General features: G+C 43.4%; 1 long non-coding RNA gene across 1 annotated transcript in view; it reads left to right on the top strand.

The window, feature by feature from the left end:
* The first annotated feature begins 248 nt into the window (after nucleotides 1-248).
* LOC117655772 (uncharacterized) overlaps nucleotides 249-16,182 on the top strand; it is a 58,341-nt gene continuing 42,407 nt past the window's right edge. Inside the window, exons 1-3 of the long non-coding RNA XR_015734474.1 lie at nucleotides 249-343; nucleotides 4,900-4,965; nucleotides 12,391-12,480. This is a non-coding gene — a long non-coding RNA (uncharacterized LOC117655772). The remainder of the gene's footprint in view (nucleotides 344-4,899; nucleotides 4,966-12,390; nucleotides 12,481-16,182) is intronic.

Raw genomic sequence — 16,182 nt, 5'->3', positions numbered from 1 at the left:
AAAAAAAATTGGATTTCACCACTGAGTGGTAGGTAAGCAATCAAAGCTCCACCATTTTACATGTGTCAGATGCATGACTCATGGAAATTGAGTGGTGGTTTTCAATGCATATGCTCCTGAAGGAACACATGGCTCAGTGACATGATAGTACCATGTTTTTAGAGTATTCTGATACCTCAAATAGTGAGATCACATCTTGCAGCTTGGAATTGTGGGTTCCAGAATTGGAATTTAGAATCTGAATTATTGTCACCTGGTGCCACATCTACTGATCTGTTGGACAGTGGCAGAGGTATCTGTTTTCTAATCTTTGTTTCTTCAACTGATCATATTGCCTGCAAAGGTAAATCCACTTTGTCTCTGAAATGTAACATTTCTATCTGAAACCAGGGCAAATGGCATTTGTAACCAATGCTCTCCGCTCCATCTCAGATGTTTTTATCTTGTTCATGGAGCTGTCATAGCAACTTTTACATATTTGCATTTTTGAATTTCATTTTCCTTTATTTTCCCGCTACATTACTCTAATCAAAAAGGCTTTTCAATGCAGATTTATGAATGCACCATGCCATTATGATTGCAGCCACACAGAAAAGCTTAAATGTATATATTCACTGTTACACCACTATGAAACTGCCATGTTCTAGACATTTTTACAGCCGAGATTCCTGCCACCACCTCTGAGCATCTCAGAAAGATTCTTTTCCTTTGCTAAATGTCAAATAGATGTAGACAAATGCATAGATCTTTGGCGAGAGATGTACTATTGTTGGGTTTTTGTTTTGTTTTTGGTGGTGTGCAAGATCTTTAGACCAAGTTAAAAGACAGTCTGCTATTGGTCAGCTTAGCATGGAGGCAGCAAGATAAATAATGACTGACTGGCATACTCTGCAAATTCCAAATCTCGAAAAATACAAATATGCTCACTGGTATATTTACAGGTCTGGAAAAATAGAAGTCAGTAGTATTCCAAATGCATTTAAACATGCACTATAAAGGGTTGGTTAATTAAAAATCAGGGTGTATTTCCCCATTTAAATGCACATTTATGCATATTCTAGCAAATACCATTGGCTAATCATATAAAGTAGATGGATGTGTTTTAAACCTGTAGTTTGTTTGTTTCAGTTGTGGAGCTGCCCTACTTATCATGTAAGCCCAAATTCATCTGCACGCCTGGTTCTTACTGATACAATTCCAATTTATCAATGAATCCCAGAATTATAAATTACAAGGAATTAAGTCACGATATCAGTACATTTTAGGTAAAGCATGCTCTAAGGAGACATTCACACTAATTACAAAATTAAATTATTAAAGAATCTCTTTAAATTTAAGTCATGAGGTGTTTGGAAATGTTTTAATGTGATATTCCTTTTGCAATCTAAATATAAAATATGCATACAATTGCATGTGTTCAGATTCTCAGATCCTTGTGAAAATGTAATTAATGCATTTTTACTTAAAATATAAAAATTAATGATTTTTTAAAAATGGCATAAAGAAACGTTTAGGGAAATTGTTTATTTTATTTAATATATTCTGCCTTTTCATTTAATGCTAAAGATAGTTGAAGGAAAAACTCACAAAACAATTAACCACCCCACCAAATCTGTTAAAATAAATTAGTAAATCAGAATATCCACATAAATGTGTAAAATGAGTATACTGGTGGTTATAAAGCATATCTTCATGAAGTGCTAGGCAGGCATTCAGTTAAACAATAAAAAAGGAGGTCTCTGATGAGGCGATCCAGTATATATTTCTTTTCAGACCAGTTTTGAAGTTTTCATTAGATAAATGTCTTTTCATGTGGAAAAAAAGTGGAAAGCAGCAAGTTGGGATACTGAAGTGGTTTAAATATTGTTTTTTAGTGAAATTTTAAATTGCTTTTAAAATATATTTTTTATTGATTTTGGTATTTTGTTTATTGTGTTGTTTGGTTCTTTATGTGAGTCACAAATATAAGGTGGGCATCTATACAAACTGAAATCATCATCATCATCATTGCCATTGTCTATCCACTGCAGGATTAAGGCCTCTTTCTCATGTTTCCAACCCGTACAGTCCTAAGCTTTCTTTTGCCAATTGGGCCTGCAATATTTTATTTATTTATTTATTTCCAAAAATTTATATGCCGCCCTTCTCCCTAAGGACTCAGGGCGGCGAACACAGGTTAAAACATACAATAATAAAAAGTAACATAATTAAAACCCAGTTAAAACAACGACAATAAAATAATAAAACCGAAGGATCAGGATCAACCCATTTGTTGAAACAGCCAAGTCTTTAGGTCCTGACGGAAGGAACGGAGATCAGGTGCCATCTGAAGCTCGGTGGGTAACTCATTCCAGAGGACAGGAGCGCCTACAGAGAATGCTCTACCCCTGGACGTCGCCAGCCAACATTGTCTGGCCGACGGTACCTGAGGAGGGCAGCCCCGTGTGAGCAGACAGGATGGTGGGAGGTGGGTAAGAGATGTCCTGCAGATACCCTGAACCTAAGCCATGTAGGGCTTTAAAAGTAAGTACCAGCACCTTGAAGTGGATCCGGAGAACCACTGGTAACCAGTGTAGCTTGCGTAGGAGAGGTGTTACACAAGAGTAACAGGGAGCTCCCGTAACCACCCACGCGGCCACATTCTGGACCAGCTGGAGCCTCCGGGTGCACCTCAAGGGCAGCCTCATGTAGAGGGAGTTGCAGTAATCCAAGCGAGAAGTAACCAGGGCATGAGTGACCATGCGAAGGGCATCTTGGTCTAGGAAAGGGTGCAACTGGCGCACCAGGTGAACCTGGGCAAAAGCCCCCCTGGTCATGGCCGTAAGGTGGTCTTCCAAAGACAGCTGGGAATCCAGAAGGACACCTAAGTTGCGTGCCTCTCGATGGGAGGAAGCACTTCCCCACCATCGAAAGTGATGGGACTTCTAGAACACGAGACATCGGCATCCATAGCCACTCAGTCTTGGAGGGGTTGAGTCTTAGCCTGTTCCTACCCATCCAGGCCCGTACTGCCTCCAGGCAGCGGGACATCACGGAAAGGGCATCCCCGGTTTGGCCCGGGGTGGAGATATATTGATGATACCCTGAAACCATGAATGATCTCACCCAGCGGCTTCGTATAGATGTTAAAGAGTAGGGGAGAGAGAACTGACCCCTGAGGCACCCCACAGGTTAGGGGCCTCGGGGTGGACCTCTGCCCCCCCTGCCCATACAAACTATGAACGACCTGAGAGGTAGGAGAAGAACCACTGTAAAACAGTGCCTCCTACCCCCAACCCCCCAAGTCGTTGCAGTAAGATACCATAGTCGATGGTATTGAAAGCTGCTGATAGCTCAAGTAGGACCAGGATGGAGGAACAGCCTCCATCCCGGGCCCGCCAGAGATACTTGTGGATGTCATCAATCCATCTTGTTTTAGGTCTCTTTTGTGGATGCTTTTTATCAAGTGGGATCCTGTCAGATCCCTAAAAGTGATACTGCCATTCAAGTGGAGGAAGGGGGGACTTGGATTCAATTTACTAGCATGGCCTGTGTCATCAGATATTTTACAACCTATATCCTGGCATCAAGGAGGCCTAAGATTTCCTTTACCTGCAGGAATTTATATGATAGCCATGTGGGTTGTCTCACTTTAAAGGGTAGTGGTGGGAATGCATATTTGTTTGGGTTCTCAAAGGAAATAGTAAAGAAAACATCTTCACACTTGTGTATTGGCTAAAATCTGCATTCTGACTTAAAGGGAGGAGTCTCTACCACTTTAATCCTACTGCTTTGCCTAAGGGCATTCAGATTGTGCTTTAGCTGGATGGCTGTCACTTCTGCTTAATAAAAGAATCCTTTTGAACAACTGCATTTCAAGAGTTCGTATTTTCTTAAGTTGGAAGGAGAAGCGATCCTTACAGATCCATTCTATGACTGCCTTGGTCCACTTGCCATCAGTTCTTCTTGCTGTGACCAGCCCAATTTCCAAAGAATGCCAATCAATCATTATTAATCTTGTGCCTCTAACCTAATCTGACCAATAGCTGACTGTTTTTTAACTTGGTCTATACTGTAGATCTTTCCTACCACACCACTAATAAATAAATAAATAATATATGTATACGTATGTTTATATGTGTGTGTGCGCATGTACACACACACACACACACACACACATATTTCACAAACTGAAATACACACACACACACATATTCTTATGTCTTATGTCTAAGGATATTTACCAATGTAGTATGGCTGTATTACTACAAGTAGTCCTCAAGTTATGAATGTAATGGAGCCTGCAAACCAGAGGTGGGTTTCAGCAGGTTCTGACCAGTTCTGGAGAACCGGTAGCGGAAATTTTGAGTAGTTCGGAGAACCAGTAGTAAAAATTCTGACTGGCCCTGCCCCCATCTATTCTCTGCCTCCCAAGTCCCAGCTGATTGGGAGGAAATGGGGATTTTAGTATCCTTCCCCTGGAGTGGGGTGAGAATGGAGATTTTATACTATCCTTCCCCTGCCATGCCCACCAAGCCATGCCATGCCACATGCCCACACCCACAAAACCGGTAGTATAAATTTTTGAAACCCACCACTGCTGCCAATTATATTAGTAACTCAAGGATTCGTAGTAGTGAATCACATAACTTGACCATGATCATTCCCTGCTTTCGCCCACACATTTGCTAATCGAATGCCTGGGTCATTAAGTACCCATGAGGTATCTCAGGGTGGGGAATTCCATGAGAGTCTAGCAATGGAACAGGCCACCTATTTAAGACGACCCAAAGCCTTTTTCTGTGGATCTCAGACAGCCCTCGGATCACAGAGAACAGAGAGGGGCCTTAAGTACTGTAGTGCGAGATCAGTAGCGTGAGATTTCATGCTATTGACTTTGTGCAATCTCTCACACTTTAGGCCTCTGTTTTCTGCAAATGTACTGAAGCAGGCAAAGGAACTGATGGTTCACTAGATTGTCACAAGGTAAGTGAGTCTCCACAGGCCCAATGGTTGTAGAGACCCAGCCAGCGGGTGGAGATAGGCAGGGCGAATGCTGCAGTGCGTCTACCATCTTCTGTAAGTGTGACCACGGCAGTGGTGCTGCAACATTTGTAACTTCAGGACTGGGTCATAAGTATTGGCGAGGGCTAGGTCATAACTTTGAACAGTTACTAAGTGAACTGTCATAGCTCAGGCATTACTTGTATTATCATTCTCATTTTTTCTACTACCTTCTCCTATTGGTATCTTATGATTATATTACTTTATTGTTTGTATGTACACTGAGAGCTTATGTGCCGGAGACAAATTCCTTACGTGTCCTATCACACTTGGCCAATAAAGTATTCTATAAAGGTGTGTATGTTGTCTATTAATGATATTAATCTTGAATGGCTCTGAATTGTTCTCTGTGACCAGACTGCCAATTACAATGGAACCTGGGGTGCTCTGTGGTCTATATTTCTGAAAAATAGCTAATTTCAATGTATACTAAGAAAGATTCTGTTCTTTGGATTTTATATTAATATTTTGGTAAAGGTTAATGTGAGACCAATAAAGTGTTTGATGAATGCAGTCCCTGCCTTAGGTATTTTCACTATATTTCAGTTTTTGCACTCATAAAAAAATATATAAGCATGACTGGACAAGTTATTTCAAGCAACACAGAAGCATAACTGTGGTCAGCCACAGACCATTTGCCTGAGTACTTTAGAGCTGCCTTTGTTTCTCATTATGGTTTTTCTTATTACACTTAACAATAAATTTGTGGTTCTTTAGATTAGCATATGAATATTCATTCATATTAACTTTGTAATGCACAGGGAAAATTGTGAATTTGGAGAAAAAACAGTGCAAGGTTATTTGTTAGGCAGAGGAAAGAGCCTCATGTAACAAATACTGAACATTAAAAGGTCCCTAGATAATTTCCAGCTCAAAGCAGAGGTTGAGTGATTGTGTTTTCCTAAACCATGGACAGAAGTGATCCAAAGAGGCAATTAAAGCTCATTTCAAAGCTGATGGTAGAAACAGTGGTTCAATGCATCTTTGGATAATAGACTCACTAGGTCCTGCATCTGGTCCCTGAATGTCTTGCAGAACATTAATTAATTAACTGCAGTCACTACCCGGTCTAATGATATGGCTGGCCCCAGCTGTGTCTCTCAGTCTTTTGATGTGAGGTAAATAGAAAATGCTGTCTTGGTTTGGGATTCAAATACAGTATCCTCTAAGCTTGGTGGTTATAACATTGGCTATTTCACTCCCACTGGATTCTGAAGAAGCTGATCATTAGCGAAGGTAAAATTCAGTTGTGAAGGCTGGTGGGTTCTCTCTCAATTAGAAAATACAGGAGGTGGCTAAAAGATTCCTATTCTCTTTAAGTACTGGAAAAAAATGCTGTTACCAGACCAGAGTCTATTTATTCAAACAATTGAGTTATGAAGCCTACATTGTACAATCTGTAGCACATATGTTCTGGTATGCATGGTAAGTAGATAGGGAAGGGATTTTTCCCCATTCTTAAATTTCTGAAAAATGAAGACATTTATATGTATTGATTTGTAGCAGATTCAGGAAAGGCCAAAATAAAGAGACTTATTCATGCAATACCACAAAATGGAGATACAGATAGTGCTCAACTTACAACAGTTCATTTAGTGACCATTCGAAGTTACAATGGCACTGAAAAAAGTGACTTATGACTGTTTTTCACACTTACAACCGTTGCAGCATCCCCATGGTCATGTGATCAAAGTTCAGACTTTTGACAACTGATTCATATTTATGATAGTTGCAGTGTCCAATGTGACCCCCTTTTGCAACCTTCTGACAAGCAAAGTCAATGGAAAAGCTAGATTCAATTAACATCCATGTCACTAACAGCTACAGTGATTCACTTAACATCTGCAGTGATTCATGTGGCAAGAAAAGTTGTAAAATGGGGCAAAATTCACTTACCAAATGCCTCACTTAGCAACAAAAATTTTGGGCCCAATTGTGCTCATAAGTCAAGGACTACCTGTACTGATCAGAAAAGAGATCAAACAATAGACACTCTCTGTGGGCATGCCAGCCGTCACCCCAGCCCAGCTCCACTGCACATGCGCGTGCACCTCCCACTGGCCAGTTTGTCTTTGGGCCTCTGTCGCACATGCACAGGGGGGTGGGGTGCATTCAGGGGGCTGCAGGAGGCTTTCCAGGCCCCAAACGGGGCACAGGGGGCCAGGGCTCCTATGCAGGGGCTGGGGTGTATGCGCAGGGGGTCGGGGCACGCTTGCATGCACAGGGGCAGGGAGCATGCACGGAGGCACTTGCATTGCATTTTGGGGGGTTCGGGCATGCATGCGTGCATTCGCATGTGCATGCGCATGCGCACGCTTTGGGCACTCAGCACCAAAAAGGTTAACCATCACTAATATATTCAATAAAAAGAGACACTGAAGGGATTTTATGAAGAAGAATACTTGGTTGAAATGCACAACATTTCACTTTCCAATGCACTTCTAAATACTGATTTACACCAGAATTACTGTACATCAGAATTATTAGACAGTGTTAATTTCCTTAATTCCCTGAACATTTCAAGCAGATAAAATACATGTATTCCAGCATATCTGGTTCTTAAAGCACACACAACATGGTTGTCAAGACTATTTCAGTCATTTTCTGGATTAAGCATACTGTGTAGCATTAAATACCAATGTGGTAGTAACCCAGAAGAAAAATCTTCTTCTGTAATCTAGTTGACTTCTTTTCCAATCATTCAACTGAAATGGATGTTTGGCTAAATACTACTCCAGAGTAATATATATCCTTACTGACTGTTAAACTTCTATCAAAAACTTCTATCAAGAACCTCAAATTCTGTTTATAAAGAGAAAGAACTCACCATGTTAGGTAAATGTAGCATCACTCAGTTTCCAAGGAATATTCTACATTTTATTCTTTCATCCAGATTTACAGTTTATTTGCAATTTTCTAGCAGAAGGCTGAAATAATACCAAGCACATAAGTAGCAGAATGACCCATTAAAAGAAAAATGCTCATAATAGAGTTGTCTTGAATGTATAAGATGGTTTTGTTCAAACTATCAATGAATGCAATTGACATACATTATATTTGAAATACAATTAGATTTATTAAGAAATGAAATTTTTTTCACATGAAAAAAGCAAAGAAAAAGTCTGGGGCAGCAACCATTTTACCCATCTGACTCTGCTAGATGTATGATAATATCAACACAATGTCAAGATACAGACATGCAAGTCCTCTTTGATTTTTAGACGAGGTGTAAGCCATTAGAAAAGTCGAAGACATTAAAAAAAAAGAATCCTCAAATCCTCAAAATGACCTTGATTGCAAACCCATAGGATCTCAAAAGTTTAACTTAATCTGTGTGATATAGTGTGGCTGCTTATAATTTTTTTTTTTTTAAAAAAGTACATAGCATTGCAGAAATAAAGATATTTCCTTAAAAAGGAAAACAATCAATTTTCCTTGCTTTTTTTTCAAAATTCAGACTGAAATCAGATAGCATTTCAAGATAAGGTTGAACACTCGTGAACTGTTTCATGTTTCCCGGTGAAAAGTAATAAGGAACAGTTCTCCCTTTAAAAACAAACGATTAACTACCTGATGACTAAAATGCTGAGCCTTAACAACATAGCAATAGGTTGGCAATCAAGGTCATTTACCTAAAGATAATATTATCAGCAGCCAGATCCACCTGCTTTAGCAATGGTGGACTCAGCTTAATCAAGCAAAAGGACTTGTTTGCCAGGAAAGGCCTGAGATCTACACACGTAGGCGGCTAGAAATAGGTGATTGCAAGCTGTACTGCCTGATTCCTGACACAACTTAGGGCTGCCTACTTATTTGTCAACAGGGCTATGTGCTTGTAGTAGTTGCGGCAAATTCAACTCTTGTTTTAAATGAAATATGGGCTAAAATTTCAAACTACCTTTTCTAAAAACAAGAATTCTTACTAGAGAAAAAAGGGGTAACCATACTACAAAGCCATGTATTTCATACACTAAAACACAAACAGAAATAAGAAAAGAAATAGAATTTGCTCTGAATGTGAATTATGGTTCTCAAACAGAAGCCCATGTCTTTGTAACCATTTTCCCCCCACCAAGTCAAATTTGTCCTGAAATATACCTATCTTATTCAACCATATCTACTGTTCATTTTTATTCATTTTCATTCATTCCCACAGCACTTTTACAGTCTGAGTTTATTCAGTACTTTGAATCATTAGCTAACTAATTATATTTTAGTAATTGCATAAACTTACCTCTGGCTAATTCAGGATGCTATGTGAACAGGGAAACTTAAGTAACTTGGGAGAATCATAGTTAACCACATAAATGTATGCCATCTGACCATAGCTCCTGCCTCTTGTGTTTTTGTTTTTCTCCACTTACCCACATTTTTTTCTTGAGATGCCTCAGCCCTCTGCATTAATAAAAGAACTTAGAGCTGACTGTAGGAAAGGCATGAGAGAGTGATTGAGAATGGAAGGAAGGAAACGTTAAAGAGGGAGATTTGGGATGAGACTATGGAGTCCTGAAGTGGGAAGAAGTGTGAAAAAAACAAGTTAAAATCTCGGGTGTTTTCCCGCGTCATTATAAGTTTGTTAGTTAAAATGTTTAAAATCCTGGCTAAGATCACAGCTCAGAATCCTCTAAATTCCCAAACAAAAACCTTTTTAAGGTCTTTCAAAAACTCTGGCTGAAATCCTAACCAACACTTTAAGGTTAGGCAACCTTTCGACAAGGTAAGATGATGACAAGGTAGAGAGCTTGTTTTCGGAGCTTTTCGTGGGTGTTTGTATGTAGGTCTTTGGTTATTCGGGTTTTCTCCCGCGTAAAATTTAAAGTGTCTTGGCGACGTTTCGACGAAGTCTCATTCGTCATCTTCAGGCTGGTGTTTTCGGCTTCGTGCTTCTAGGAGCAATGTGTGATCGCAGCTGTTTCTTCCTTTTAACTACCAGTAGGGGTGTGAACTGATTGGGTGGGAGCTTGGCTGTGTTCTGATTGGGTGGAGGTGTGTTCTGATTGGTTGGGGGTTTGGCTGTGCTCTGATTGGCTGGGGGTGTGTTCTGTTTAGGTGGGGGCTTGGTTGTGCTTGGGTTAGTCTGAGTTGTAGGGGGATTCTGTCTTCCCTTCCTGGATGTCTTAGTCTACAAGAAATCCTATGGCTCCCTAGGACACACCATCTACCAGAAGAAAACACACACAAACCGCTATCTGCACGCACTCTCACACCACCACCCAGCACAGATCAACTCCATAGCCAAGACACTCATCTCCAGAACAAAACGCTTAGCTGATGAACAACACCTAAAACCCGAACTACACACTCTCACTAATGTACTAACATCCAACGGATTCCAAAGAAATAAGATTACCAACCTAATCCAAAAAGAAACCCCCACTAAAACTCAAGACAGAGAACAAGAAAACGGCAAAGCCCTCCTCCCATACATAAAAGGCACCACAGACAGAATCAGCAAGATCGTCCACAAACACAACATCAAGATAGTGTTCTGCACAAACTGAAAAATATCCACCATCCTAAGAAACCCCAAAGACAAAATTGAGTTAGAAAATCAAGGAGTATATGAAATCCCATGCACTGCCTGCCCCACCACATACATCGGACAAACCAACAGAAGAATAAGTGCACGCATTGAAGAACACAAAAACTCAGTCAGAAAAGAGGAACCAACTTCTTCCCTGGTCCAACACCTTAAAGCCACAGGACATGATATTGACTTTAAAAAGACCAGAACTATCGCCAAAACTGAACACTTTAACAACAGAATAATCAGAGAAGCCATCAAGATAGAAAAACGCCCACACAGCATGAATAAATGAGATGATACCTCCTGCCTACCAGCCATTTGGAAACCCGCCCTCATTGACAAACGAGTCCCTAACACAAAGAATGACACCAGACCCACACTCACAAAAACCACACAGGATGTCACCACCACACATCCACGCAAAAAGCAAACCCACACCGATGAGGCATGACCACAAACCAGAAGCCAGACCTCAGCTGCATCATTAGCCACTTTAAACCCCTCCAATCCATACATGAAGCAAACTGACACCCACTATGAGATGTGGCATGACGATGAACACGAAGCCAAACAACAGCAACGCAGCTCACCAGCTCAAATCCCCCTACCACTCAGACTATCCCGAGCACAACCAAGCCCCCACCTAAACAGAACACACCCCCAGCCAATCAGAGCACAGCCAACCCCCCAACCAATCAGAACACACCTCCACCCAATCAGAACACAGCCAAGCTCCCGCCCAATCAGTTCACACCCCCACTGGTAGTTAAAAGGAAGAAACAGCTGTGATCACACATTGCTCCTAGAAGCACGAAGCCGAATACACCAGCCTGAAGATGACGAATGAGACTTTGTCGAAACGTCACCAAGACACTTCGAATTTTACGTGGGAGAAAACCCGAATAACCAAAGACCTACATATATATATATATATATATATATGTGTGTGTGTGTGTGTGTGTGTGTGTGTGTGTGTGTGTGTGTGTGTGTGTGTGTAGTTAATATTTCGGGTTTCTTCCCGTGTAATTGTGGATATATCCCTAAAAGGGTAGAAGCGACGTTTCGGCAGAATCCCATCTGCCATCATCAGGCTTATGTCAGCAGTCATTTTGCACTAACTGATGTTGGTATTTCAAATCTGGTGCTGGTAGCCTGATGATGGCAGATGGGATTCTGCCGAAACGTCGCTTCTACCCTTTTAGGGATATATTCACAATTACACGGGAAGAAACCCAAAATATTAACTATACACACATACATACCCGTGAAAAAAATAAATAAATATATGATGAAACTTGTACAGGCTTTCTAGATTATGCTTAACTTTCCTACAATCAGGAGCATCCTTGGCAATTGGTTGAAAGGTGGTGGGCACCAGTAGTGGATTCCACTTACTTTCACTACTGGTTTGGAACTGTGAGCATACGCACGCGCGCTCGCTTCGCTCACATGCGGCACTTCAGAACCTTCCATGATGATGTCCAGGTGGGTGGGCAGAGCCTCCTGCCACCACCACTACTGGTTCGCCCGAACTAGGGTGAACTAGTAGAAACCCACCGCTGGTGGGCACTGTGCAATACTGTGGTTCATGAGGAAGTCAGACTTCTTTTGGTAGACACATTTAAAGCAGCTGTTTCAACCGCAGAAGTTAATGAAACTTTTGTATATTAAATTTGAAAAACACTTGAATCGCTAAATTACCTTTATTAATGTCCTGAGTAATGACTTAATCAGAAGTGAAGAAATCCCAGGCACGTGCAACTCACTTGAAATAGGGAAAGAGAAGCATGTTTAGGAAATGTTTCATTTTGTTTCCACAGGGGAAGCTTTATTCTCAAACATCAGTGACGTGTATAAGGAAACCTCTCATTGTAATTAATGTAAAGAAAATATGCACTCCACCCTAAAAGGTATGGGATAATTTATTATAAAGGCAAAAGAACAACTCGAATTCCTATTTTTAAATGTTCACACAGGCAACTTTAGTTCTTATTCCTTACTAAAAATTGAGAAGTCTGGGAAGGGCAGTGTGAAGGCTTACAAAACCTGTGTAATGTTTATTCAGAAATAAGTTGAATTGCATTCAATGTGCCAAATTCCCTTGGTATATGTTGTTTTTTTGGATAACTGAAGCATTATTTAATTTATTCACCCATTCATGCCCAACTCCAAGCTCTGGGCAGTTTATAATTAGGTATTAAAGAAAATACAAAATAGAAGAAAGAATCATGAATGGTCCCAGAAAAAACAGTGAAAATCCACCCATCAGAGGGTTGACCTTCACTCTGGGCCAAAGCCTGGGAGAATCTCGGGGGGGGGGCACCTTTCCAGAGGACAGGTGCTGTGACTGAGAAGGCACACCTTCTGGGTCCCACAAGTTGATAACTCATAAGTGATGGTAGCTGGAGCATACCCACTCTGCCTGATTGTTCCATTGGTGCAATCAATGTACCAGACAGGCAGAAATAACTGAAGAGCCTTGGTGGCACAGCGGACTAAAGTGCTGTTAAAGTAGCACTTAGCTGCCAGCTGCCTGCAATTACTGCAAGTTCAAATCTCACCAGGCTCAAGGTTGACTCAGCCTTCCATCCTTCCGAGGTAAGTAAAATGAGGACCCGGATTGTGGGGGCAATAAGCTGACTTTGTATAAAAAAGAACACCGCTCAGGGGGGGCCGAAAGCCCTACTAAGCAGGTATATTCAAAAGTATGAAGGCCATTGCTTAACGCATTGTAAGCTGCCCTGAGTCTCCGGAGAAGTTTAGTTTAGTTTAGTTTAGTTTTATTAAATTTGTATACCGTCCTACTCCCGAAGGACTCAGGGCAGTGAACAGGCACAAGATAAAATACAGAAATACAAAAGTTAAAACAATTTAAAACCAAATTAAATAATATTGGCCCACGACAATTAAAATCCCAATGAATTTAAAACCAATTAAAATTTCAATTTAAAATTTAAAAAAGGGGAGAAAAATTAGGCCAGGCCGGCTTGCTGGAATAAGAGGGTCTTAAGAGCACGGCAGAAGGTGCGCAGATCCGGGATCCTCCGTATCTCCGGGGGGAGCTCGTTCCAGATAGTGGGTGCCCCCACAGAGAAGGCCCTCCCCCTGGGGGACGCCAGTCGACACTGCTTGGCTGACGGCACCCGGAGGAGACCCTCTCTATGAGAGCGTACCTATGAGGCTATTTGTGGTAGTAGGCGGTCCCGTAAATAACCAGGTCCTAAACCATGGAGCGCTTTAAAGGTTGTAACCAAAACCTTGAAGCACACACGGAGGACCACCGGGAGCCAGTGCAGCTCGCGCAGGAGAGGTGTTACACGGGAGTGCCATGTTGCTCCCATAACCACCTGCGTGGCCGCACTCTGCGCCAGTTGGAGCCTCCGCGTGCTCCTCAAGGGGAACCCCATGTAGAGAGCATTACAATAATCCAGGCGGGAGGTGATGAGGGCATGAGTGACTGTGTGTAGGGAGTCCCGATCCAGAAAGGGACGCAACTGGCGGATCAGGCGAACCTGATGAAAAATCCTCCCGGTCACGGCCGTCAGGTGCTCTTCTAAAGACAGCCGTGAATCCAGGAGGACACCCAAGTTGCGAGCCCTCTCCGTGGGGGCCAGCGATTCGCCCCCAATAGTCAGCGATGGCGTCAACTGACTATATCGGGACGTCAGAAACCACAGCCACTCAGTCTTGGATGGGTTGAGCCTGAGCCTGTTCCTCCCCATCCAGATCCGCACGGCCTCCAGACACCGGGACATCACTTCAAGGGCATCGTTGGGGTGGTCTGGGGTGGAGATGTACAACTGAGTATCATCAGTGTACTGATGGAACTTCACCCCGAAACCACGGATGATCTCGCCCAGCGGCTTTACATAAATGTTGAACAGAAGGAGCGAGAGGACCGACCCTTGTGGCACCCCACATATGAGGGGCCTCGGGGACGATCTCTGCCCCCCTGCCAACACAGACTGCAACCAGTCAGAGAGAAAGGAGGAGAACCACCGTAGAACAGTGCCCCCCACCCCTAACTCTTCCAGCCAGTGCAGCATGATACCATGGTCGATGGTATCAAAAGCCGCTGAGAGATCTAATAGGACCAGGACAGAGGAGCAGCCCCTGTCCCGAGCCCTCCAGAGATCATCAACCAATGTGACCAATGCCGTTTCCGTGCTGAACCCAGGCCTGAAGCCCGACTGGAACGGATCCAGATACGTCGTTTCATCCAGGTACTGGGGGAGCTGTCGCGCAACCACACTCTCAACAACCTTCGCCACAAAACGAAGGTTGGAGACCGGACAATAATTAGCCAACACTGCTGGGTCCAGGGAAGGCTTCTTGAGGAGAGGCCTCACCACCCCCTCTTTCAAGGCGGCGGGGAAGTCACCCTCACCCAATGAAGCATTTATAATCCCCTGGAGCCAGCCTCGCGTCACCTCCCGGGAAGCCAGCACTAACCAGGAGGGGTAGGGGTCCAATAAACAAGTGGTCGCATTCAGTCTACCCAGAATCCTGTCCACGTCCTCAGGGGTCACAGGATCAAACTCATCCCAGATAACATTCTCAAGACCTGCCCCAGTCCCTTCCCTTGAGACTACCCAGTCGGAGTCCAAATCTTCCCGGATCTGAGTGATTTTGTCATGCAGATACTGAACAAAATCCTCGGCTCTACCCTCCAAGGGGTCCTCCCGCGCTTCCTGATGGAGCAGGGAGCGGGTCACCCTAAACAGGGCGGCCGGGCGGTTATCTGATGACGCAATAAGAGCAGCAAAATAGCTACATTTTGCTGCTTTTATCGCCACTAGGTAATTCCTAATATGAGATCTTACCAGTGTCTGGTCCGATTCTGAAAGACTGGCCCTCCAACTACTCTCTAGACGTCTTTTCCGGCGCTTCAACTCCCTTAGCTCCTCAGTAAACCAAGGAGCCAAATGAGATTGGCGCCGGGTCAGAGGCCGCAAAGGCACGACCCGGTCCAGAGGTCCAGCGGCCGCCCTATCCCAGGCAGCCACTAGGTCTCCAGCCGAGGCGTGTGCCAGAGCCTCAGGAAATGGCCCAAGCTCCATCTGGAACCTATCAGGTTCCATCAGGCGCCTGGGGCGGAACCATCTTACCCCTGCGGCGGGGTGCAGCAGTTCGGAGGTCAAGACGAAGGAAAGAGTGATCTGACCATGACAAGGGCTCGGTAACTATATCCCCTATCTCAAGATCACTCAACCACTGTCCAGAGACAAAAACCAGATCCAGCGTGTTTCCCCCCGTGTGGGTAGGGCCATGAATTAACTGGGTCAGGTCCATGGCTGTCATGGAAGCCATGAACTCCCGAGCCACCTCAGATGCCTCACCCACGGACGGCAAGTTGAAATCCCCCATGACCATAAGTCTAGGGGTCTCAACCGCCACCGCGGCGATGACGCCGAGTAGCTCGGGCAGGGCTGCTGCCACACGGCAGGGAGCCAGGTACATGATCAGCAAACCCATATGAACCCCGTGACCCCATTTCACAAGGAGGGATTCACAGCCGGCCGTCTGAGGAACAGTGGCCTCCCTCGGTCTCAGATCTTCGTTAATAATAACCGCTACCCCCCCGCCCCTACCCTGCAACCTCGGCCGATGGA

Source organism: Pantherophis guttatus, chromosome 5 (genome assembly GCF_059756535.1).
Source record: "Pantherophis guttatus breed Tessera chromosome 5, ASM5975653v1, whole genome shotgun sequence".
Classification (NCBI taxonomy): Eukaryota; Metazoa; Chordata; class Lepidosauria; order Squamata; family Colubridae; genus Pantherophis; species Pantherophis guttatus.
The sequence above is the reverse complement of the archived record's forward strand: the minus strand, read 5'-3'. Positions and strand labels throughout refer to the sequence as shown.